This window comes from Schistocerca piceifrons, chromosome 3 (assembly GCF_021461385.2).
Source record: "Schistocerca piceifrons isolate TAMUIC-IGC-003096 chromosome 3, iqSchPice1.1, whole genome shotgun sequence".
Taxonomy (NCBI): Eukaryota; Metazoa; Arthropoda; class Insecta; order Orthoptera; family Acrididae; genus Schistocerca; species Schistocerca piceifrons.
The window spans coordinates 130,864,861-130,890,253 of NC_060140.1; positions in this window are offsets into that span (position 1 = coordinate 130,864,861).

Consider the following 25,393-nt stretch of genomic DNA (forward strand, 5'->3'; position numbering starts at 1 on the left):
GTAAAACCACTACCGAGCCACAAGCATAAATCATTGTGGTATTATTGGAAAAAATACTGCCTTACAGGGGAATAGAAACCTCCGCAATCATCATGCAAGATACATTTGCGTATCGTTGCCCAACTCGCACCAGTATGAACGACAGAAGACTCTCTCCAATAATAACTGAATAACTACAACTCGCATTGAGGATGAAACTGGCAGGGCAGCTCGTAGCCGACGCTCTTCATAACCTTCCAACCCGAGTAAAATTTTTGCCCATGATTTCGTACTGAGATTGCTCACAGTATGGCAATCATCAAATAAATTTTGAAGTCTCAATTTCCCGTCATTAATTACCAGGAAGGGGATAAGATGGGAAGTCGATAGTGCGAAACTGTGTCAATATGTCTTATATTTCGGTGTTGTTGCAAACACTACCAGTATCCATAAACCTAGCCATTGCCGTCATTCCCACGCTGCTGGAAAATGCACAATTAATTATCCAAAGCTCGCGACAGCAGCCCAAGCCACACTAATTCTTTTCAACAAAACATATTACAAGTAGCCTGACGTACACCTTTCGAGTTCCAGTGAATCAACAGTCCTTCACACACTGATGGCCACGAACACTCGTCGTGATGGCAGCAATGAGCATAAAATATTTGTAATTAAATTATGCAATTAAGGTGGGAATTTAAGGAGATGGGACCTGGATAAACTGACTAAACCAGAGGTTGTACAGAGTTTCAGGGAAAGGGTAAGGGAAAAATTGACAGGAATGGGGGAAAGAAATACAGTAGAAGAAGAATGGGTAGCTTTGAGGGATGAAGCAGTGAAGGCAGCAGAGGATCAAGTAGGTAAAAAGATGAGGGCTATTAGAAACCATTGGGTAACAGAAGCTATATTGAATTTAACTGATGGAAGGAGAGAATATAAAAATGTAGTAAACGAAGCAGGCAAAAAGGAATACAAACGTCTCAAAAATGGAATCGAGAGGAAGCGCAAAATGGCTAAGCAGGGATGGCTAGAGGACAAATGTAAGGATGTAGAGGCCTATCTCACTAGGGGTAAGATAGATACTGCCTTCAGGACAATTAAAGAGACCTTTGGAGAAATGAGAACCACTTGTATGAATATCAAGAGCTCAGATGGAAATCCAGTTCTAAGCAAAGAAGGGAAAGCAGAAAGGTGGAAGGAGTACATAGAGGGTCTATACAAGGGCGATGTACTTGAGGACAATATTATGGAAATGGAAGAGAATGTAGATGAAGATGAAATGGGAGATATGATACTGCGTGAAGAGTTTGACAGAGCACAGAAAGACCTGAGTCGAAACAAGGCCCCCGGATTTGACAACATTCCATTAGAACTACTGACAACCTTGGGAGAGCCAGTCCTGACAAAACTCTGCCATCTGGTGAGCAATATGTATGAGACAGGTGAAATACCCTCAGACTTCAAGAAGAATATTATAATACCAATCAAAAAGAAAGCAGGTGTTGACAGATGTGAAAATTACCGAACTATCAATTTAACAAGTCACAGCTGCAAAATACTAACGCGAATTCTTTACAGACGAATGGAAAAACTAGTAGAAGGCGACCTCGGGGAAGATCAGTTTGGATTCCGTAGAAATATTGGAACACGTGAGGCAATACTGACCTTGCGACTTATCTTACAAGAAAGATTAAGGAAAGGCAAACCTACGTTTCTAGCATTTGTAGACTTAGAGAAAGCTTTTGACAATGTTGACTGGAATACTCTCTTTCAAATTCTAAAGGTGGCAGGGGTAAAACATAGAGAGCGAAAGGCTGTTTACAATTTGTACAGAAACCAGATGGCAGTTATAAGAGTCGAGGGGTATGAAAAGGAAGCAGTGGTTGGGAAGGGAGTGAGACAGGGTTGTAGCCTCTCCCCGATGTTATTCAATCTGTATATTGAGCAAGCAGTAAAGGAAACAAAAGAAAAATTCGGAGCAGGTATTAAAATACATGGAGAAGAAATAAAAACTTTGAGGTTCGCCGATGACATTGTAATTCTATCAGAGACCGCAAAGGACTTGGAAGAGCAGTTGAACGGAATGGGCAGTGTCTTGAAAGGAGGATATAAGATGAACATCAACAAAAGCAAAACGAGGATAATGGAATGTAGTCGAATTAAGTCGGGTGATGCTGAGGGAATTAGATTAGGAAATGAGGCACTTAAAGTAGTAAAGGAGTTTTGCTATTTGTGGAGCAAAAAAACTGATGATGGTCGAAGTAGAGAAGATATAACATGTAGACTGGCAATGGCAAGGAAAGCGTTTCTGAAAAAGAGAAATTTGTTAACATCGAGTATAGATTCAAGTGTCAGGAAGTCGTTTCTGAAAGTATTTGTATGGAGTGTAGCCATGTATGGAAGTGAAACATGGGCGATAAATTGTTTGGACAAGAAGAGAATAGAAGCTTTCGAAATGTGGTGCTACAGAAGAATGCTGAAGATTAGATGGGTAGACCACATAACTAATGATGAAGTATTGAACAGAATTGGGGAGAAGAGGAGTATGTGGCACAACTTGATAAAAAGAAGGGACCGATTAGTAGGACATGTTCTGAGGCATCAATGGATCACAAATTTAGCATTGTAGGGCAGCGTGGAGGGTAAAAATCGTGGAGGGAGGCCAAGAGATGAATACACTAAGCAGATTCAGAAGGATGTGGGTTGCAGTAAGTACTGGGAGATAAAGAAGCTTTCACAGGATAGGGTGGCATGGAGAGCTGCATCAAAACAGTCTCAGGACTGAAGACCACAACAACAATGCAATTAAGCTGATTCAAGCCAACAGAACATAGAAGTTACTCGCATATATTAAGTTGACTTGACTACACCAAGATCCTAAATCGCTCTGAAACACACAAACAAACGACATACGAAATCTATGAGACAAATGACAGCACAAGCTTATTTTCAAGGAAGGTGCAAACATCTTGAGAAGGACAACGTGCAAACCAAACAATTATGCGACTAAAGGTGACTTATCGAAACACGTACGAATGAACATGATTAAATGAATACCAGAATGGACTAATCAGACATGATTTCTGCATTATCCAGGTGAAGGTTAGTAGTGGAGTAAACTATGAGTCACCCTATTCCACCCAATTTATTCAAGATGGCGAATCAAAAATGGCAGCGATAGATATGGCAATTTCATAATGACATCATGGTGGGAAATTCAAATTTTGGCGGGGAGATAGGTCAGTTGGGCTAACTACACTAACCTAACCACCTCCCCTCCCCTCTCCCCTACCCTCTACCCTCCCCTCCCCCAGAAAATGGCAGGATGTTCAAATTCGATTAGAACGATGCAACTCACCATGGCTACCTGAACTAACCTAAAAAAATGGCGGGAAAATAAATCAATTGGGCTACCTCCACTAACCTAAGTCTTCCTGGGAATTGGTGGGAAAAAGACTCAGTCTGTGCTGGATAAGATGGACGTAACTCCTTATTTAAACAGTCTTTAACTAAACAATTTGAGGCATTGACTCCATCCAGTGTGTTCACCACGAGGTCTGGAGTCCAACTAACCTAGTACACAGTACTACCAGAAGAGAGTGCCATCGTCCCTCCCATGACATAATCAAAAATGGCGGTCTGGAGAGGAAAAATCTCGGGAATCCTGTTCTGGGCTGCTGCATAGAGGAAGGAGTGCACTTTACTTATTTTTGGAACAATTTATATAGGGATGGATTTGACACAGTATTTTTATTACACTGATAAAAAACACTCACCCTCATATGCTATTGTTAACAGTAAGTAGACTACAGACCTGGGAACTAATCTTAATTAATGCAGTACACTGATGTGCCGACACATTCACTAATTATAAACTGTCTAAATAATGTATACAATTTATTTAGGGACGAATTTCGGTAGCTTATTTATTACACTGGTACAAAATACTCACCCTCGCGTGCTTGGGGTCGCAGTAAATAGTCTACAGGCCTGCAAAATACTCGTAAATCACCGAAATAATGCAGTACACTGATGTGCAAAGATGTAAACAACTTCTAAATTGTCAAAATAATGGACGCAAAAGGCTCTCCAAACGTACTTACTAAACATCAACTTTCGAATTCATGCATTACACAGCCTGTACACCTGTTCACAAAATAATGGAACAGACACGAAAACAACTAGTAAATTGTCAAAAAATAATGCATGTGTAACACTATTCCAACACACTCACAATGCTTAAACACCCAAAAATAAAGTAGTGCACAAACACTCAGTGTGCATAGAAAACACAACGTATCAGCGTACTGTTCCAATTTGTGCACGCTCTTTTCAGGGCGAGCCAGAGGCAAGCCAGCACTGGTGTGAGCCATTTCTATTGCACCTCTGCCGACGGCAGGAGAAAGTCGCGTCGATTTTCGAGTATTCAGTTAGAGTTCTTTGACTGTTATACTAAAGTAACATGTCTACATAAAAAAGCGCCAAGTCACAATCTGTACCACGAGTACATGTTCACAATTGCTGGAGCGATCCCTACCTGCGGTCGAGCAAAGACCTAATTGCTAAGTGACTTACCCTCACAGATGTTGCAGAAATCCATTCCATTCCTTCCCAGAATAGCAATGACAGCATTGTTCCTAACGATCATAAATGGGACATGCGAGCTGTGCCTAGCCGTGCACTCATTTACCATCCAAGCATGCCTGATGCATCCCAAGGTTCTCAGTGTTATACTGATATCGCATGAGTATGTAAAATAAAAGCCAAGTCGACCTCTCGCAAATTGTATAGTGCCCCAGAAATAGTTAATGGTAGCTTGTGTAGGAGCTTTCGTGATGTCTCAGCTCGTCCGCGTGGAAATTCTTTCCCTAACAGAACCTGTTTACTAAAATAGCGCAGAATAACACCGAAAGCATTCCGCCTGATGGTCCTAACGTGGCACCCCGTCCATCATGTATTACCCTTCCTGAAAATCGTTCGGTCTTACTTTCGACAAACATCTCCAAAATGCAAACGTTCTCACCGCTTGGTAGAGGCTCCTACGTTCCGGTTCAAAGCATGTCTTGTGAATTAGTGGAACTTTATGATCAGCTCTTATTGAATTTACCCACCAAATTACTGATACCACTGGTATGGAAGCGCTGTCTGGCTTCCTTTTTTTTTCTTTCTGCAGACGAGACTTTCAGTGGCAGATCACCATATTGCACTGAAAATTAAACCCTGCAAAATGAGGTACAAATCTTCAAATACAGAAAGACTTTTACTCAATTAAACTGCTCTGCCACTGAGTGTGGGAGCTTGAATATTAGAGCCGTAAACCAATCTCCAACCCGTCAATATATCACCTTTTACTGTGATGATGTAGTTAAGATACAATTCGTATCCTGAGCCATAAAAAATCGCCCCTTTTTACATCATTCGTATAGTTATTGACGGCCAGACACTCGTACACATACCGCGAACACAAACAGCATAAGCATATGCACTGTAGATATACTCCTCACTCCACTAGATATTTCTCGCGAGGTCGGGTGGGCATGCCTGACTAAAGCGCCCTCAGTGGACCGAAGTTACTCTCAGAACTGTTCTACAAATTTGGGGTCGGCTCCCCTCGGCACAAACGTGTTACTGTTTCTGGTGCCGACTTGCTCGCTTGTTTGCTTTTCTGCACCCGTCTCCAGACTCTGGGATTACAAGAACATATGTAATTTCGCATGCTTTGCCAGAATATCATGCTATTTTCGTGAAACTTCTCGATATCAAGCACATACCAATATTGCTTGCATAGCAGTATCGATAGTGCAACATAATTCCGAAGATATTGACTGGAAATTATTTCTCTAGAAACCTGTAACTTAAATGAGGTGGAGTGTGCTCTAAACCATTGAGTAACGAGAAATGTATCTCGTCTGTGTAGACCTTTACATCAAACTGTGAAAAATATGATAGTAGAAACTGATATTTCTACTTGCGAATACCGATGTTGGTGATGTAACAGATTCCAAATCATCCCTATAATTTACAAAGTCAACTAAGGTGTTTCTCATGTCTAAAGAACCAGAAAACGTGTCTTCCACCTGTCTTTCACCTGCTAGATGCACACACCACAACTAAATAAAGGTGTGAAATGTTCAGAAGCAGTCAATCGCACAATTAACATGGGAGAGAATTATGGTCCAATGCAAACACACGTCCATTCTGAAACTTCTCAAATTTCCACGCGATCACGAAAGGTGTCCAACACATACTAAGTATTAGTTCGGTATTCAACCATATAGAGGACATCATAGTTAAGTCAGCTACATTGCAGCACCCCCATAGACCTTTCCACTCAGATAGCACCTACCGTTAGCAGGAAACGTGAATCATTCCCGACACAGGTCACCGGCGGTGCACGCCAAGCGCGCATTGGCAGAATCATCATCCAAGGAAGTCGGCCACATAGATATATTTTATCACTGTACTTACAGTTCAATATTACGACCGCACTCTCAACTGGACGACATTTAACAACGAACGAATTATCGGAAATACACCCTCCTGACGGCTGTGGCTCTGAAAACAGAAATATCTGTATCACTTTAATGACATGACATACTTTCCCCATCGCTATCACAGTTGTTGTTGTTGTTGTGGTCTTCAGTCCTGAGACTGGTTTCATGCAGCTCTCCATGCTACTCTATCCTGTGCAAGCTTCTTCATCTCCCAGTACTTACTGCAACCTACATCCTTCTGAATCTGCTTAGTGTATTCATCTCTTGGTCTCCCTCTACGATTTTTACCCTCCACGCTGCCCTCCAATGCTAAATTTGTGATTCCTTGATGCCTCAAAACATGTCCTACCAACCGATCCCTTCTTCTAGTCAAGTTGTGCCACAAACTTCTCTTCTCCCCAATCCTATTCAATACCTCCTCATTAGTTACGTGATCTACCCACCTTATCTTCAGCATTCTTCTGTAGCACCACATTTCGAAAGCTTCTATTCTCTTCTTGTCCTAACTAGTTATCGTCCATGTTTCACTTCCATACATGGCTACACTCCATACAAATACTTTCAGAAACGACTTCCTGACACGTAAATCTATACTCGATGTTAACAAATTTCTCTTCTTCAGAAACGATTTCCTTGCCATTGCCAGTCTACATTTTATATCCTCTCTACTTCGACCATCATCAGTTATTTTACTCCCTAAATAGCAAAACTCCTTTACTATCACAGTATTCCATGTCAAATCCATATCTTCCTTACAAATGGACGTAGTCATTTCCTTTGCACATGTAGGAACACACATACACACACACATATATTTATAACCCTTATACTCAAGGTGAACCTATCACGCATCCTCTACTACTAAGTAGAATACTCTGGCACTTACTGATTGCTGACGATACGAAGTATTACAGAGAGAAAATCAACGATGGATGGACATATCTCATAAGATTTTCTTGCGAGTGCTGCCACTATGTCTTAGAAAGAGAGGCGTAATCGTCTTACAAACCGCCAGATGTTATAAAAACACGATCGCAACGACTACTGTATGTTAAACTGTCACAAGCGGTCTTGTTTCTACAGGTGCACACAAGTATCCATGTTAAAAGCTATACTAGCTTTATAACTTGAGGTGTGGCATTACCTATGAATGATGTGGTTTTTCCAGGCAAATACCGCAACACTGAATATAGATGGTGATCGTAGGTGTATATATTATCAGACCAGCATTGCGGTTACACGTCATCGACGGTGTACAGTCGTAATAAAATTACCAAATTTTGAAAGTGATTCGGCTAAGGAGCATGGTATGAAACCGGTATTTGCAATTCTCTCATGCCCCTCCCAGATATTTCTCCAGTATTTGTAACACGTTCTGTCTCGATGCAATGTATCCAGTGACTTATAGTCGTTGTTGATTGAGAAGGATCACAAACAGTAGTAGATGGTGTCCTGATTGGGGTCGTAAGAAATATACACGAGCTTTTCGGATCCCTAGAGCTACCCTTTCGGTAGAAATGAGTCTATGATTTGGAATGAAGCCTTTCCATTCAACCACACACCTACGTTGTATCCAATGGAGAAGTCCTTTAATGATTACAGCCACTAGTGAATCATATTTCTGGCCTCTCATATATTGAAACGAGTTACCTTTCTCTAATCTATGTGCTATAGTAAAATGCTAACGTGGATTTAGGTAGTCCCTATGTATCTTTCAACTGTCCCTCAGACTCCGAACTCCCATCCCTGCAGCTTTTCGCATGTGATTGTTCCAGAGTAAGTCGGAACTAAGCAGAATTCGGAGAAAGCTATATCTACCACCTTCTGCTGCTCATGTAGAAGCAAAGCTGAGTTACAGGACTGTGTTTTGACCATTCGATGGAAACAAGGACATGTTGTCGTGGCTCCACCGAACGGTTCATGATGTGTAAGGTCAGTGACAAACGAAGTCTGCTCCCGCAACATGGGGTAGTACAAATGACAGTACGGGAACTGGGGGAAGGACGTGGATTTTGCTACTGCATTGTGGTGATTCTTCAAACTACAAACAGGTACTACAGATCCGCGTCCCTCAGGGGCAGTTCACGTCCATCACCCCAATATTCTGTCATCGTTATTCTGTACTATCGAACAGAGAAAAATTAGGAACTATAAAGGCTCCACTAACTTTATCCGATAGAGAAATCAATAAGATTTTTACCATATCTGTCACCTCCCATATATCGAAAACAATTACCGCATGGATGCCGGTATCGAGCGCATGTGACTATCCCATTAAATATACAGGTATGGATCCACTGCACAGACCAGTTTAAAGTTTCATCACATGTACTATAGGAGGATGACCATATGCCACAGACTATACTGTAAGTCGCAAGAGACGCTCCCTGTGACCCTGTGTCGTTGTTTGAAACATTGTTTTTTTGTGCTGTAACACGCTTTGTACACTGACATACATTCGGTTTTTGCCTCACGGACTTCGAGGTCTGTTTCAGGTTCTACATTCTGCTCCATTGCGTGTCGCAGAAAACTAGACGTCGCACAGTTTAAATCATGTTGTTACAGCTGCTACCATAACACACCACACACAATGGATGATTTTAAGTAAAACACAGTTACAACACAAGCAAAATGGAAGAGTTCGTTGGTGGTGTCGAGAGTGTCCAAACTGCAGTCCGAAGGTCATTGACGACCTCTGCATTTCAACTCATATGTCACAGTGACGGAATAACTGATGGCTCTGCGTTCCGTTTCGACTGATTCCTCATACTGCAGTCATGCACACAATAACTGTTTCGATGCTCGCCATCCCCAGAAGGCGTTGCCACCCCACCAAAACCCTTTCTCCAACTCAAACAAGCGATGTCAGTCGATCATTACGTGGTAACCAACAGTGTGCCAGTGGACGGATGGGATGGAAAAGACACTGTCGATGTACTGTAATAATAAGCTTCACAGTTGATAGTGCGAACAATTTTAGCAATTTTATAGTAATTTCAACACCAAACAATGACGCGCCAGCATGTTCCCCAGTTTCAGTATCATACCTAAACCACCCCATCTCAACTTTGCAAGTATCATTGCGAATGTAGATAGATGACTGTGCAGCACGTTCATTCATTGTTAATTCTCGAACACATACATCATCAAAGTATAGCAGACAGCGCTCTACATATTTCTAGCACCTCGAGCATAGTGCTTAATTTGCGGTCTATCTCTATGCGGATGGGTGTCACAGAGCATTCTCGCAATCTTGGGATAAGATTAGAGACTAAAAGACCCCCCTCGCACTGTCTTTGTGCATGTGTTGCGTATGGCTCGCAGGACCTGCAGTAGACCCACGTTAGCATTCAAGTGTGGATTTGCCGCGCGTTATATCCGGAGAGATGATGTGATGCGGATCCACAACGCGTGCCACATCAAGATTAGGGTATGAAGATGTATCTGCCATCCACAATGTACGGAGCGTTGTTGGGATGCACATCCGCAATATACCACATCTGAGTTAGTGTTCGAGTGTGGATCTGCCATGCACCGCATATCCAGATCAATGTTCATAGGTGGATCCACCAAATGTCACATCTGGGCAGTTGCTAGATCGGTTACTGCTGCTACAATGGCAGGTTATCAAAATTTAAGTGAGTTTGAAAGTGGTGTTGTAGTCGGCGCACGAGCGATGGGACACAGCATTTCCAAGGTAGCGATGAAGTGCGGATTTTCCCGTATGACTATTTCACGAGTGCACCGTGAATATCAGGAATCCGGTAAAACATCAGATCTCCGTCATCGGGCCGGAGAAAGATCCTTCAAGAATGCGACCAACGACGACTGAAGTGAATCATTCAACGTGGCAGAAGTGCGGCCCTTTCGCAGATTGCTGCAGATTTCAATGCTGGGGCATAAACAAGTGTCAGCGTGCGACCATTTAACGAAACATCATCGAGATGGGCTTTCGCAGCCGAAGGCCCACTCGCGTGTCCATGATGACTGCACGACATAAAGCTTTACGCCTCGCCTGGGACCGTCAATACTGACATCTGGCTGTTGATGATTGAAAACGTGTTGCCTGGTCAAACGACTCTCGTTTCAAATTGTATCGAGCGGATGAACGTGTACGGGTATCTTATCAATCCATTGACCCTGCATGTCAGCAGGGGACTGTTAGAACCGGTAGAGGCTCTGTAATGATGTGGGGCGTGTGCTGTTGGAGTGACATGGGACTCCTGATACGCCTAAATACTACTCTTATTGGTGACACGTACGTAAGCATCCTGTCTGGTCACCAGCATCCATTCACGTCCATTGTGCATTCCGAATCATTTGGGCAATTTCAGCAAGACACTGCAACTCTCCACACGTCCACAATTGCTACAGAGTGACTCCAGTAACACTCTTATGAGTTTAAACACTTCCGCTGGCCATGAAACTCCCCAGGTATGAACATTACTGAGCGTATCTGGGATGCATTGCAACATGGTGTTCACAAGGAATCTCCATCCCCGCGTATTCTTGCCGATTTATGGACAGCACTGCAGGATTCCCTCCAGCACTAATTCAGACATTTTTAGGGTCCATAGCACGTCGTGTTGCGGCACTTCTGTGTGCTCGCAGGGGCCCTACACGATACTAGGTAGGTGTACCAATTTCTTTGGCTTTAGACTGTAATAGGCTGAAACGTCCTCCGAGTTTTCCCCAATTCTTGGGATTTAGCAGTGTTTATCTTGTGAGCGGTCAACCTATTCACACAAGTTTTTACAGTATTTATAATGAAATGTTTGATATTGCGTGTGTGAAGTGAACTGAACAGTAATAAAGGTGTATAGACATATTTAGAATTCACCTTCATTTAAGAGAATAATTGCATTTTAATAATACACGTCTATAGAAATGTAGGCTTGGAACTTGCGTCGTGGTTTGTAAATATTAAATGTAATGATTTAAGAACTTGATGACAGTATCTTCAAATATGGGTGTTATGCAGTAACAATCTGTGCGAATTTATCTGTTTTTGTCTATATATCGGCACTTGTAAATTGGTGTCTATCTTTTAATCATAAGTAGATGTTTTTAGATTTTTGGCAGTGTAGAGCCCATTGAATTGAACCATAAAGCAACTGAACCCTACTTTTTATTCACTGTTTTCTTTTTTTTCAATTTTTTTATTGTGTGGGCAATATTAAAGAACTAACAGTGAATCCACGCACAATTACTAAAATAAAACACAATGAAAAAAATGCTATAGCTCATAAGGTAAACAACGTAATTGTTAGAACAACAAGTGCAATAGGATGAATAATGGACATAGGATACTGTGTGACATAAACAAGAAACTTTCAACTGAAAATGCTCTCATTGTCAGAGTGGAAAAGGATAGCAGAGCTGTGGTCATATAGGAATCCGATTATACTAATAAAACTCATGAACTCTTCAGAAATAATGTCGTAAGAGAAACAGAATACGAGCCTACTCCCAAATTCCACGATAAAATTGAAAAGTTACTTAAAAACTGCAACTTCGTGATGGCAGCAATAGAAGCAAAGCATTGCATAGTGACGCATTCATAAGCATCAAAATTCAGATCACAATCTAAGGTCTATAAATCAGTATAACCGACACATCCCATTGTGAACTCTTGACTAAAAATCTCAAATAAAAGTCAAAAGCATAACTTTTAAATTTTCAGTCAGCCAACAACCACCCATATTACTATGCATAATTCTTCTTGCCAGCCAGATAGAGACGGGTCGTTCGCGGTCTAACGGGTCCAAAGGAGCGGTTCACCAAGATGAACGTATGGAGCAAGGAACTAATTCTAAGGAACGGTCTTTCGTAGCTCATTTCGGTCGTGGCTTCCTACTTATAGTTCCCGGGAACAAAGAATGGTCGGTCTCGTTCCGCAAACGTCACGTCAGCCAGTCTCGTTCCAGCCTCGGTCCCGTTCCCGCCTGTCTCGGTCTCGGTCTCCCTCTGCCGGACTCGTCCTTCTCGTGGCCACTCTTCGCAGTTCCACTGCCGACTGCTCCTATTTTGTTCAGAATCGAGTTGTTCGTTTCGTTCGCTGCGCACGCCCATTCTAGATCTGTTTCAGACCTTTCTTGAACTCAGGACTTCTGGTTCATTTCGTATTGTATTCAGCATCCACGACCGGTGATAAAATGTATTTTATAATTACGTGAATTACAAATAAACTACACTGTATGTAATGCATAGATCTTTTCAGATAACAAACAGGAATATCAGTTACTTCATTATTTCCATAAACAACAGAAGACATAGTTATAAAAAGGCAAGCTTTTTGTTATTACATATGCAAAGGAAGCCGACACGGCACACATGAGTGGCCATTTTCGGTCCTTTTTGATCCAAGGTTAAACAGAGTTGTCATTGTTATGGAAGGCAGACAGAATGAAGCTAGCGCTCCATATTCGATTGTCTGGTGTCATATTTTGGAAAGAGAATATGATATCTTCTATAATATTAGTTCAGTGGTACACGGTGGCGCACGAAAAATCTGCCCCGAGTACTAGACTGCTTATTGTCGCCCACCAATCCTCATTTATTACGTCGAAGTTGTTGTTGCATTAACTTATTTATTATTTTTTAACTGCCTAATTATTACATGTTTATCTACTCTGCTCGTAGCTCTCAACAAATCGTGTGTAATTGGCGAGCAGTCTGTTCTCGCCACGTTATATTGTTTCACTGCGATCATCGCATGATGCTACAGTTGGCCAAATGAGAGGTGGTGTCGAATCATGGAACTTACTTTTACAAAATGAACGGTTCCCAAGTAAGAGCGACCACCAGTGTACAAGCTCCCAAGGATGAACGAGATTGCCTATCTCTACACTGAGACCAACATTAAAAAGCGTTTTCAGAACAATGGTTAATCACATGCTTAAATTCCCAATAGACAAAGGTGAAAGACAAACAGAAACAGAAATTATTAAATCATTTGCCTCCATCAGTGGGTACAATCCTCCCGTAATAGATAAACTAATCAATATAACAAAACTAAAACAAACAAGTGCTGAAAAATTACCCAAAGACAAGAATTGTATTTGTAAGCCTTCCTTTCCTAGGAAGCCTAACACTTCCAGTCATAAAACATAAAAATAAGAAAAGACAGAATAAGATAATACACGGTATCAAAACCAATGCACAGCAGAGTCAGAAGTTAGGCGGATAAAAACTCTTTTGCAACTCATGTCCAAGTTCCTTCATTGGACAAACTGGTAGAAGCTTCACAATAAGACTTAAAGAGGACATAGATGCACTCCATCTTAACAATCTGAACAAATCCAGCTGTGCCACACATATTGTCCAGCGCAATTATTCCGCAAATATAATAGAAAAGAACCTCCCACAACTTCATTTTGCCAACAAAGACATGATACTCGACCTCTTTCAAGACATCGACATCTTAACAAACCCAAATCAAACGACTGACTACCTACTAAACTACCAGGCTGAACTGAGCAATAAATTTTTCCTTCAGAGTTCCGAAGACTTTATAGTTCAAAAAAGGTAATCAGTCAAGGAACCTCGCCTGCCTAGCGATATCACCCATAGCTATCCCACTCTATCCGTCTCTTTACGTCCTAAGTGCATTGACGTCAACATAAATATCACACCATAAAATAAATTCAGTACTATATGTGTAAATGTCCAAGCTCTCTACAGTTAAAATAGATCAATACTTTCAAACATATTTCCTTAAACTGAAATAAACAAAATCTCCCTTTACGAATATTCTAGACCGTGTTAATGTAAGTCAAGAAATAATACAGAAGTTCATTTGAAATTCTGTTCGTTTTGTTTTTTAAATAAAAAGTTCATGCTCATAAAAACAGCTGCAGTTGATTACAAATATTACAACTTTATATTATTTTATTCATGGGAATTCATCTTAATGAAAGTTTTGATTAAAGTATTGGCCCATAGACTGACAATATTATGCGTTAGTACCTACATAAGAATAGAAATAAGACACCAGGTCACCTGAAGTTTGTTTGTGTAGTAATTTATTTTTGGGCGTTTACGTTCATAGCAATTTTGACTGAAGTACCTGCCTATACATCGACTTTAATACATGTAAAGAAAAACAAATAATATTTCTGAGCAAAGTAGGCCCGTGTTATATTTTCATATCATGATCTTTGTAACAAGCGACAGCTGTGCAGCATATACTGGATGCTAGCGAAGTTTCGTAACTACGGTATATACACATACGTATTGTGTAGAAGTAAGTGATGTGTTACCAGCTGTCCATCACAATGGAAGCGCATAGATGGATATTAACAACAAAGCCGTCCATACTGTCACAGTATGTACAAAATTAAATTCGGGATCCAAATCGGCATATGAACAATACCGATGGCGATGCATTAAGGCTTGTTCAGTCTTCCTGTCACAGAACCAGCACCCAGAATTACGCTTTGAAATAGCTATTTTACCTCCTGTACACCATTTGAAGATGAGCCCGGGAAGGTTTGAAAACCGATTCGTGGAATAAATAACTATTTCAAAAAAAAGTGTCTCGTTGCTTCTTTCTGTATATATAACGTAATAGCGAATTTCTTCTTTTCCAGCAATCACTGGTGCTATGAGTCTCTCTTCACCTCCAATTTTTTGAACATTATTTCGCTTCGAACGTCTGTAGTGAAAAGATTTTTTTTATTGGCAACGGTTTCTGCATTTTTCACTTTACTTAACAGAATGTTATATTGCTCAGTAGCTTCACAAAATTGTTGTCATTCTTCTTATTCACAGACTCACTTCGTAAAAATCACTCATTTTGATGCAACACTACTCAAGAATCAACACTAAAATGAATCGCAAGGATGGCCCTACATTCGCGCACGATACCCGACACAGACTGAAGCTATGCACTGGTGAGCGGAATAAGAACAAAAAATTGCCGAGAAAGAAACACGTCTGAACCTGCAAGGCGGATGTGGGAGTCTTCGATCCCGATTTTACCAGTTCACAAGGAGAAATTCTAAGATTCATCAACATCTCTTACTAAATTTCAGGGCCGGCCGGACTGTCCGAGCGGTTAAAGGCGCTACAGTCTGGAACCGCACGACCGCTACGGTCGCAGGTTAGAATCCTGCCTCGGGCATGGATGTGTGTGATGTCCTTAGGTTAGTTAGGTTTAAGTAGTTCTAAGTTCTAGGGGACTTATGACCACAGCAGTTGAGTCCCATAGTGCTCAGAGCCATTTGAACTAAAATTCAGAAATGTATGCATTTAATAAGAAATTTCGGACTGTTACCACTCTGCGATATATATTATTATTATTTTTATTTGCGTCGTGACCCTGTATGATCATGCAAAGCATTCTGCCTCATTTCAGTGTTCTTTCTGATCTTCCACGATTATCTCATGTTTTGGTCCATGGAGTCTCTTTCTGTCTTCAGTCCGCTTTGCCCCTGGTTTCTTTGGGACTTCATTCTCTGACCTTACTTTCCACATGTGTATCTTCTCCATGTATATCTTTCTGTCCTCTGTTTTTATTGCATCTAATTTTGCTGCTTTTAGGTCCAGCTTGACTTGTGTTATCCATGGTAATGTTGATTTGACCCCTTGTATGCATGTTAGGATTACCTTCGTGAGTCGTTTTGCTGATAGCCTGATGATGTGCCCATAGAACTTCAACCTTCTTTTTCTGACATCTGTTGCTATGTTTGTCATCTTCTCTGTAGTTTTCCTAGAGAGTAATCTGTATCCCACTTCTATCAACTTTGGGTCGAGAATTTTTCTCATGATTTTTCATTCTTCCTTTAGTACACTTTCCATGTCACTTTTCATATGGAGTGGTAGCGTCTCACTTGCATACAGTATTTCAGGCTTTATTACTGTGTTGTAGTGTCTGACCTTTGTGTGAATAGACACGCATTTTTATTACGTATGTACCGTGTTTTGCCGAACGCTCTCTCTATTTTTTGTAGTCGAGGCTTCTGTGCGATCTTTTCTCCTCCTGTATGTTCAAAGTTTTCACCTAGGTACTTGAGGTGGGCAAGTCTGTTTATTTTGCGGTATTTTGTGTCTAATTTTGTTATGTTTAATTTCGAGCAGAAAAATTCAGACTTCTCGAAAGAGATTCGCAGCCCAACATCTTCCGCGCATTCTTTTAGTACTTCTATTCGTTTGGTTGCTGTTGATTCGTTGTCTGATAGTATGGCCAGGTCGTCTGCGAAAGCCAGGTCTGATATTTCTGTTTCGTCCTGGCATTTTCCTAGTCGTGTTGGTTTCCAGTGTCCTTTAGTTTTCAGTTCTTTTCCCCATTCCCTCATTACTTTGTCCATATCTAGGCTGAATAATAGTGGGGATAACCCGTCACCTTGCCACACTCCAGTTTTGATCATAAAGGGATCAGAGATTTCACCATGAATTTAACTTTCGATGTTGTGTCAGCTAACGTCTGTCTGATTAATCGTAGTGTTTTTGAGTCGAGTCCCTGTTCTTCTAAGACGTTAACAAGGATTGTCGGTCAACAGAATCATACAGTTTCTTGAAACCTATGAAGGTGCAAATGACTGGCGCATTTCAGATGGCCTTGTATTTTAGAATTGTTTGCAGATTGAAGATTTGTTCTATGGAAGGGCGAAAGCTTGACTGGTATTCACCAATTTTGTGTTCTAACTCTTCTTGTGTTCTCTGCAGTAAGCATGCTGAGAAAATTTTGTAGGTGACTTGTAGCAGGGAGATTCCTCTGTGGTTGTTCACATTCGTTCTATATCATTTCTGGTGCACTGGATGGATAAGAGCACATTTTCAGTCGCCAGGAATTTTTCTGTTTGACAGATGGTAGATATTATTTGCGTAAGCTCCTGTAGTGACTTTGATCCAAGGTTCTTTAGTAATTCTGCAATGATGCCATCTTCACCAGATGACCTGTTGTTTTTTAGTTTAAGTATGTTTTTGTTGATCTCTTCATATGTTGGTGGTAGTGATTCCGGTTGGGTGGAGGTACAGTTCTGTATTGGAAATCTTGTTACAGGTTCAGGGCAGTTAAGGAGATCGGAGAAATAACGTGCCAGTTCTTGACAAGTCTCTTGGTTAGTTAGCCCTTGTTTTCCATCTGGTTTCCGGAAGCACAGATTTTGTGGTGTGTACCCGCAGATCTTCCTTGAGAAGTTCCTGTAGAATTCTCTCGTGTTCTGTCTGCTGAAGTTTACCACTGTAGCATCCAGTTGCTCGTTCATGTACTTTCGCATCGTTTACCTAATATGTTTTGCAGGCAGTTTTCTTTGATTCTTGGAAGCAACATAAACTTTCTAGGGATTTTTTACTATTCTAGTCCTGCAAAGCTTGTTTGCGTATTTCTAGTGCCTTTTTACACTCTGAGTCCCACCAAGGGTAATTAGTGCTCTTTTTCCGTGATATTGGTTCTTTTGCAGCCTTATTACAAACGAAACGGTGCATGTCGGAGTCGATATCGGCGCATCAGAGGCAGACAGGGTCCTCGCTAAGATGTAAAAAGGACAACACTTGACGGGTGAGGAATTTTTCACTCGCTGTCACATACCACAGCGTCCTCACTGCAGTGGGAAGGAAGTGTATGTTACTCCATACCCGCTACCAGTCAACTGCCGGATGTCAACGTTCAGTAACTTTGGCAGGCAGTAGCTGTTGAAAGCAGTGGTAGAAGTTCCAGGCTCTAGGTACCCGCGTGGTCGATAGCACATCCAACAGATAATTCGTGTCGACCAGATAGGTGAAAATGTGACGTAGGGCAAGTCCATCAGGAATCGGCGGACGGAGTGACTGAAACGCCACATCCTCAGTCCTTATGGCGTTGAGTATTTCACTATCCAAAGCATGCAGATGACATATCCTTCGCAGTAAGAGAGCGCACGCCCTGTTATGCACGTGTATCACTCCAATGCCGTCAGTATCTGTGGACAACGTCAGTATCTCATAACAAATCTTGAACACGTTGCTATCAGTGATTAAATGACCTGATGTCGCCAGAAACATGGCAGCCACTGTAGCAGGCAGCGAGATAACGTATGTGAAATGATTACGTTTCTGGGCGAGATAGACATTCACAAAATGTACCCGCATTATCAAGCCAAGTGTTCGAAATACACTCCTGGAAATGGAAAAAAGAACACATTGACACCGGTGTGTCAGACCCACCATACTTGCTCCGGACACTGCGAGAGGGCTGTACAAGCAATGATCACACGCACGGCACAGCGGACGCACCAGGAACCGCGGTGTTGGCCGTCGAATGGCGCTAGCTGCGCAGCATTTGTGCACCGCCGCCGTCAGTGTCAGCCAGTTTGCCGTGGCATACGGAGCTCCATCGCAGTCTTTAACACTGGTAGCATGCCGCGACAGCGTGGACGTGAACCGTATGTGCAGTTGACGGACTTTGAGCGAGGGCGTATAGTGGGCATGGGGGAGGCCGGGTGGACGTACCGCCGAATTGCTCAACACGTGGGGCGTGAGGTCTCCACAGTACATCGATGTTGTCGCCAGTGGTCGGCGGAAGGTGCACGTGCCCGTCGACCTGGGACCGGACCGCAGCGACGCACGGATGCACGCCAAGACCGTAGGATCCTACGCAGTGCCGTAGGGGACCGCACCGCCACTTCCCAACAAATTAGGGACACTGTTGCTCCTGGGGTATCGGCGAGGACCATTCGCAACCGTCTCCATGAAGCTGGGCTACGGTCCCGCACACCGTTAGGCCGTCTTTCGCTCACGCCCCAACATCGTGCAGCCCGCCTCCAGTGGTGTCGCGACAGGCGTGAATGGAGGGACGAATGGAGACGTGTCGTCTTCAGCGATGAGAGTCGCTTCTGCCTTGGTGCCAATGATGGTCGTATGCGTGTTTGGCGCCGTGCAGGTGAGCGCCACAATCAGGACAGCATACGACCGAGGCACACAGGGCCAACACCCGGCATCATGGTGTGGGGAGCGATCTCCTACACTGGCCGTACACCACTGGTGATCGTCGAGGGGACACTGAATAGTGCACGGTACATCCAAACCGTCATCGAACCCATCGTTCTACCATTCCTAGACCGGCAAGGGAACTTGCTGTTCCAACAGGACAATGCACGTCCGCATGTATCCCGTGCCACCCAACGTGCTCTAGAAGGTGTAAGTCAACTACCCTGGCCAGCAAGATCTCCGGATCTGTCCCCCATTGAGCATGTTTGGGACTGGATGAAGCGTCGTCTCACGCGGTCTGCACGTGCAGCACGAACGCTGGCCCAACTGAGGCGCCAGGTGGAAATGGCATGGCAAGCCGTTCCACAGGACTACATCCGGCATCTCTACGATCGTCTCCATGGGAGAATAGCAGCCTGCATTGCTGCGAAAGGTGGATATACACTGTAATAGTGCCGACATTGTGCATGCTCTGTTGCCTGTGTCTATGTGCCTGTGGTTCTGTCAGTGTGATCATGTGATGTATCTGACCCCAGGAATGTGTCAATAAAGTTTCCCCTTCCTGGGACAATGAATTCACGGTGTTCTTATTTCAGTTTCCAGGAGTGTATATGGAGGCGTACTTGCACGCGGATCGTATTAAGCGGTCTGCGATACGTAGCTGCTGCTGCATGTTGCTCGTTCCCATGGAAGGTCACTCCAAAGTGTTTCATTGCAGGAGCCTTGGTAACAGGCACTAGCGAACGATAGCCAGTCTTCTGTCCACGTTCATGTAGTGCGACTTCCATAGGTTGACGCAGCTGGCAGCCACCTCGTCGTAGCGCTGGAGCCACGGGATCATCATAGATACATCTTCTGTTGATCTCGCCAAGACAGATACGTAGTCTGTGTAGACACGACACTTAAAACGTAAACTGCGGAGGCTAATGCCGTCCAAGCGCTGACATAGACCATGCGGTGCAGACTCGAGGGTGGTGGCGAAGAGAAAGGCTGACAGAGGGCAGCCTTGTGTCACTGTTTGCTCAATAATGAATTGTGCAAGTGGTAGCTATATGTCAGTACCGTGGAAGGTCTCCCGATCATGAGACATAAAACTACACCAGCCGATACTAGAGACAGATTCATATTCCCCAAGACAGCTCACAAGAAACCCTGCTCAACTCAGACCGCTACGAGGGCGCCTTCTAAACGACACGCTGACGTGAGCGCCAACACATCTCCACAAGACATTGAAGGAGTGTGTATATTACTACCAAAAGTGGCTCTGAGCACTATGGGACTTAACATCTATGGTCATCAGTCCCCTATAACTTAGAACTACTTAAACCTAACTAACCTAAGGACATCACACAACACCCAGTCATCACGAGGCAGAGAAAATCCCTGACCCCGCCGGGAATCGAACTCGGGAACCCGGGCGCGGGAAGCGAGAACGCGACCGCACGACCACGAGCTGCGGACATATTACTACCAGATGTTTGATGTTTCGATGGCTTTATTGGCATCCTTGACAGAAGCATAGAGGCGAGATCGAAGTATGTTTGCGAACAGCTGATAATCCGAATTCACTAACGTCGTGGGAGGAAGTCTTGCGATCTGCACCCTCCATTTGGTTGTGGCACAGGGAATATCATGCCCTCCAAAATGTCGGGGGAGGGGGGGGGGAGGAGGATGCGGGAAAGGGGTGCGGGGGGGGGGGGGGGGGGGAGGGGTACATGAACGTCTGAATCCAAGAGTTTGAGCACATCTGTCGCCAAACTTCCCCTGTCAGGCCAAAAAATTCAAGCGGTATACCATCAGGTCCAGGGATTTATTTCTTGCGCCCCACGACAGTGTCAGGCACGGTTCTTCCAACGCGATGGCCTCCAAGAATGTATCGTCTCCTTGTGCCCTTCCCAAAGGTGGAAGGTCACGCAGTAAGTACTCATCGTCACTATCACACCGCTGACCAGCCAGATAGATAGCACCGTAATAATATGTGGAAATGTGAAATGGCGGGCTTTGCCTCTGCATGTTGCCCGTCCGCCACAATAACTGCCGTGATGAGTCGCTTCTAATGCTTCTCGAATGACATGATATAAAGAAGCTCGTTCATCACGAATGGAACCTTGCAACCTCATCAAACCCAAGTGTCTTCTAATCTGGCTGCCGTGATCTACACGAGACACGTCTGTGTTCTGTGGACGGCCATTTGATGCTCCACTAAAGGTTGCAACGCTCGTTCCCTCAAGATCGTGTAGTAAAACTCAGGGGTCGTCCATTGCCAAAGCGGACTGTTGCTCCTCTACACCATAAGTGTGTGACGAATAGCTAGTTGGCGCTATGTTATCGAACCGTGTTGGGGAATCGTAGGTATGAGGACGTCGTCCACATTTGCGCCAGATATCAGCGACGGCTAGACGAGAAGCCACTTCTAGAAGAAGGGTGACCTTGAGAGTTCATGGTCTTCTTCTATGGCTTATCTGTTGTTGTAGTTACATGGCACAGATGAAAGCCTAGTGGTCGGTGAAGGCAATGGGCCGCAATTCAGCACTGACGGTCGTTGGCCGAAAACCTCTGGAAATATAAGCCCTGTCTAACCTGCTAGCCGGTTAGGAACGTACATCCATGTTGTTCACAGTGAATGAGTGTCCATGAAACAAGCAATTCTAGGGCCCTGACCATTGCATGAACGGCCTAACATAGAATATGATGGGGTATCTGATCCGCAGGGCGTAATACACTGTTTAAGTCTCCGCTCACCTCTAAGTTCTCCACTGCGCGCTGAAACAGTGGAGCCAACGCAGTAGAGTAGTAGACTGTTTTCTCCCTGTGCTTCCCCATTCCACACAGTATACAGATTTACAAGGTGGATCATACAAATGGTGCCTCGCGCTGATGGAAAATGGTGTATATGCGTTGTTTAAATGCCTTCGTATAGTATGGCCATATCACCACCACCTTCGGTAGCTGGATTGCCTTAAGAAGTGTAGCCATAAACATCCAAGTGCAGATCAGGCTAGACTTCTTGAAGAAGCACTATATCAATATCAGCCACCCAAATCATCTCCTTTAGTAGCTGGGTTTCGATCGTGGAACGAGTGTCATTGACACTGACTGTACCTATCTGATATAAAGTCGTCTGTTGCGATGTAGGTATCACGTCAGCGCGAGGTATTTGGACGAGGCATCTGTGATTGTATTCGGAGCTAATATGTCCGTCCTGCCCGCACCGCGAGAAAGTCCTCGGCTGACCATCATAAATGACGGTCGCTCGATAGTAACCGACGGTCACGTTGAAATGAAATGTCGTGTGACGAGGGCCTCCCGGCGGGTAGACCCGAGGGCCTGGTGCAAGTCTTTTGAGATGACGCCACTTCGCCGACTTGCGCGTCCTTGAGGATGGAATGATGATGGTGGAGACGTGACGAACACCCAGTCCCTGAGCGAAGAAAATCCCCCACCCATCCGGGAATCGAACCGAAACCCCCCGGCATGACAAGCCGGCGCGCAGCTACTCAGCTACGGTGGCGGACTGTCACGTTCGATGATATGTTTCTGCGCAGTTAAGTTCGCACCTCACGCACTCCGTTCGAAACAGGATATGTCTCAAACGTGTGCCACTTTTCTTCCACATGTCCTAATACCTTTCCATAAGGCCCCAGCGCGTCCACAAAAAATGTGGCCGGAACTTTAAAAGGCAGCTCGAAGTTTCGATTGCTCCGAAAACCAAGTCCTCCATGGTCGACAGTCCCTACGTCCACATTACCATCAGAATGGTACTTCATCGACAAATTTCAAACAAAGGTGCTGTGGATCGACGTGCATTACTTCACGAGGGAAACGTTCTCCTTCGTATGCCTTAGGTCTTGTACGCTGGCTGTGGAACGTTAATTTTGTCATGGCCTTTCTGTACGAAAGCACCATCCTCGGTCAAGATGACCCATTGACAATCCAATACCACTATTCACGAGAGCAGACAATGACAGGGTCGCGGACAGCTGCTCAGAGCTCTGCGCACGTCCGTTCTGCAACGCGGCTCAAAGCCGCCGTTACCTCTTAGAATATCGCACGGCACATGAAGTACTGCGAAAACAACTCGAAAACTTTCACCGTCGTTTCCACAGAAACGGTCGAGTATCTATGGATAAGCCATGACACGTGTTGGCTTATTATCACTCCTCTTCCTCTGAGCTAGGTTTATGCGAAATGGGTTATCGCACTAGCCGTGTTGCCCTCGTAAGGTTCACAATTTGTGTGTTCAATCCTTTTTTCTTATTGTTAAAACTGTTTTTGTGTTTTTGAATTTCTATATCCTCTCTGTAAATCTTAGTACAATAATTACTAGATTCTGCGTCAGATAACCGAATTAGATGGTTTTCTGGCCCTAGTGCATGCTCTTCTGCTTTTTAAGGCGTGTTTGCTAATGCTTCTCTTTGTAGTTCCTATGTACATTTAGCCACATGCGAAAAGAATTTTACAGTGATTAGGCAGAATATTATGACCACCGATCTACTATCGATATAAACTTGTACACGCGATAGCAGCGTAACCTGGCGGAGAAATAACTGCTAGTAAGACACACGCACGGTGCATCTAGTATCCGTGAGCGTTCTGTCCGTGTGTAGAATGAGGGAGACGCGCAGTCTCTGAGTTTGACCTGGTGCATATTGTGATGGCGCAGAGGCTCGGCACGAGCATTTCGGAATCTGCACAACTTGTCGTGTGTTCGGGGTGTGCTGCATTGAATGCCTTCAACACGTGGCGAAACCAAGATGAAACAGTGAGGTTGGGTGGCCAGCCCTCATTGCAGATGTCGGACGTCGTTCGCTGGGCAGATTGGTAAAACAGCATCAGCCTTTAATGGTAGGCAGAGTACAAGTATGCCCGAAAACACTGCACTGTTCTAACGGTGGGTCTCCGCAGTCCACGACCCATGCAAGTGCCAACGCTAACACCACTACTTCGGCAACTAAGACGGAAATGGGCACGTGGCCATCGGCACTGGAAGTTGGCGCAGTGGTAGTCGATGAATCCCGATACCTTCTTCAGCATGTCGATGGGAGGGTGCGAATCCGTCGTCTTCCAGGGAACAACTCCTTGACACCTGTTCGGCGGGACGGAGGCAGGCTGGCGGCGGCTCTGTTATGCTCTGGAGAACATTCACGTGAGCATCCACGGGTCAAAGTGTAGCTAGCTCGTGCATGGCACCGTGATGGCTCGGGAGTATCGTACACTGGTTGCAGACCATGTCATTTTTCAACAAGATAATGCGCCACGTCACAAGGCCAGGAGTGTGATGTAGTGTTTCGAGGAACACACTGGCGAGTTCCAATTCATGTGCTGCCGCCCCCCCCCCCCCCACCCCCTACCGCTAACTCACCAGATCTAAATCCGGTCGATCACATCTATGGATGTGACTAAACGTGGTGTCAGAGCTCATCGATTCCTTCCCCGGAATTTACAGGAATTAGATGAGTCACTTGTGCGTACAAATGTGGTGCTAAGTACATCCAGCGACGTACCAATGCCTAATGGTTCCATGCCACGACGCATCGCCGCTGTTATCCGTACCAAAGGTGGACATACCGGCTGATAGGTAGTTGCTCATAATGTTCTGGCTGATCAATGTATGTAGTCCCACTGTGCCAAGCGGGGGCACAGGTTGTTTGCAGTGTTCAAACATTCACGCACTTTTCTTGATGGTTTAAACATAGTATCAATAGCGTGTTTCCTGAGTGCTGATAGTTTTACAAATGAAAACTTACTACTCACTATCACTTTAGTTGTTTCGTTTTCATTAGGCCTCTTAGGACGTAGTGCCCTTTTTATCTCTTTGTCAGAGTAGTCGTTTCTTCTGAAGGCCGTTCTTAAATGATTGAACTCATCTTCCAAGCACTGTGGTTCACAGATTCTTTTAGCCCATTCCACCAATTTGGTCACTCCTCTCTTCTGCTGGAGATAACTGGAATTTAGGGTACCTAATAATTACGATAGGATGTGCAGAGGCGCCAAGAAATACAGAAGCACAA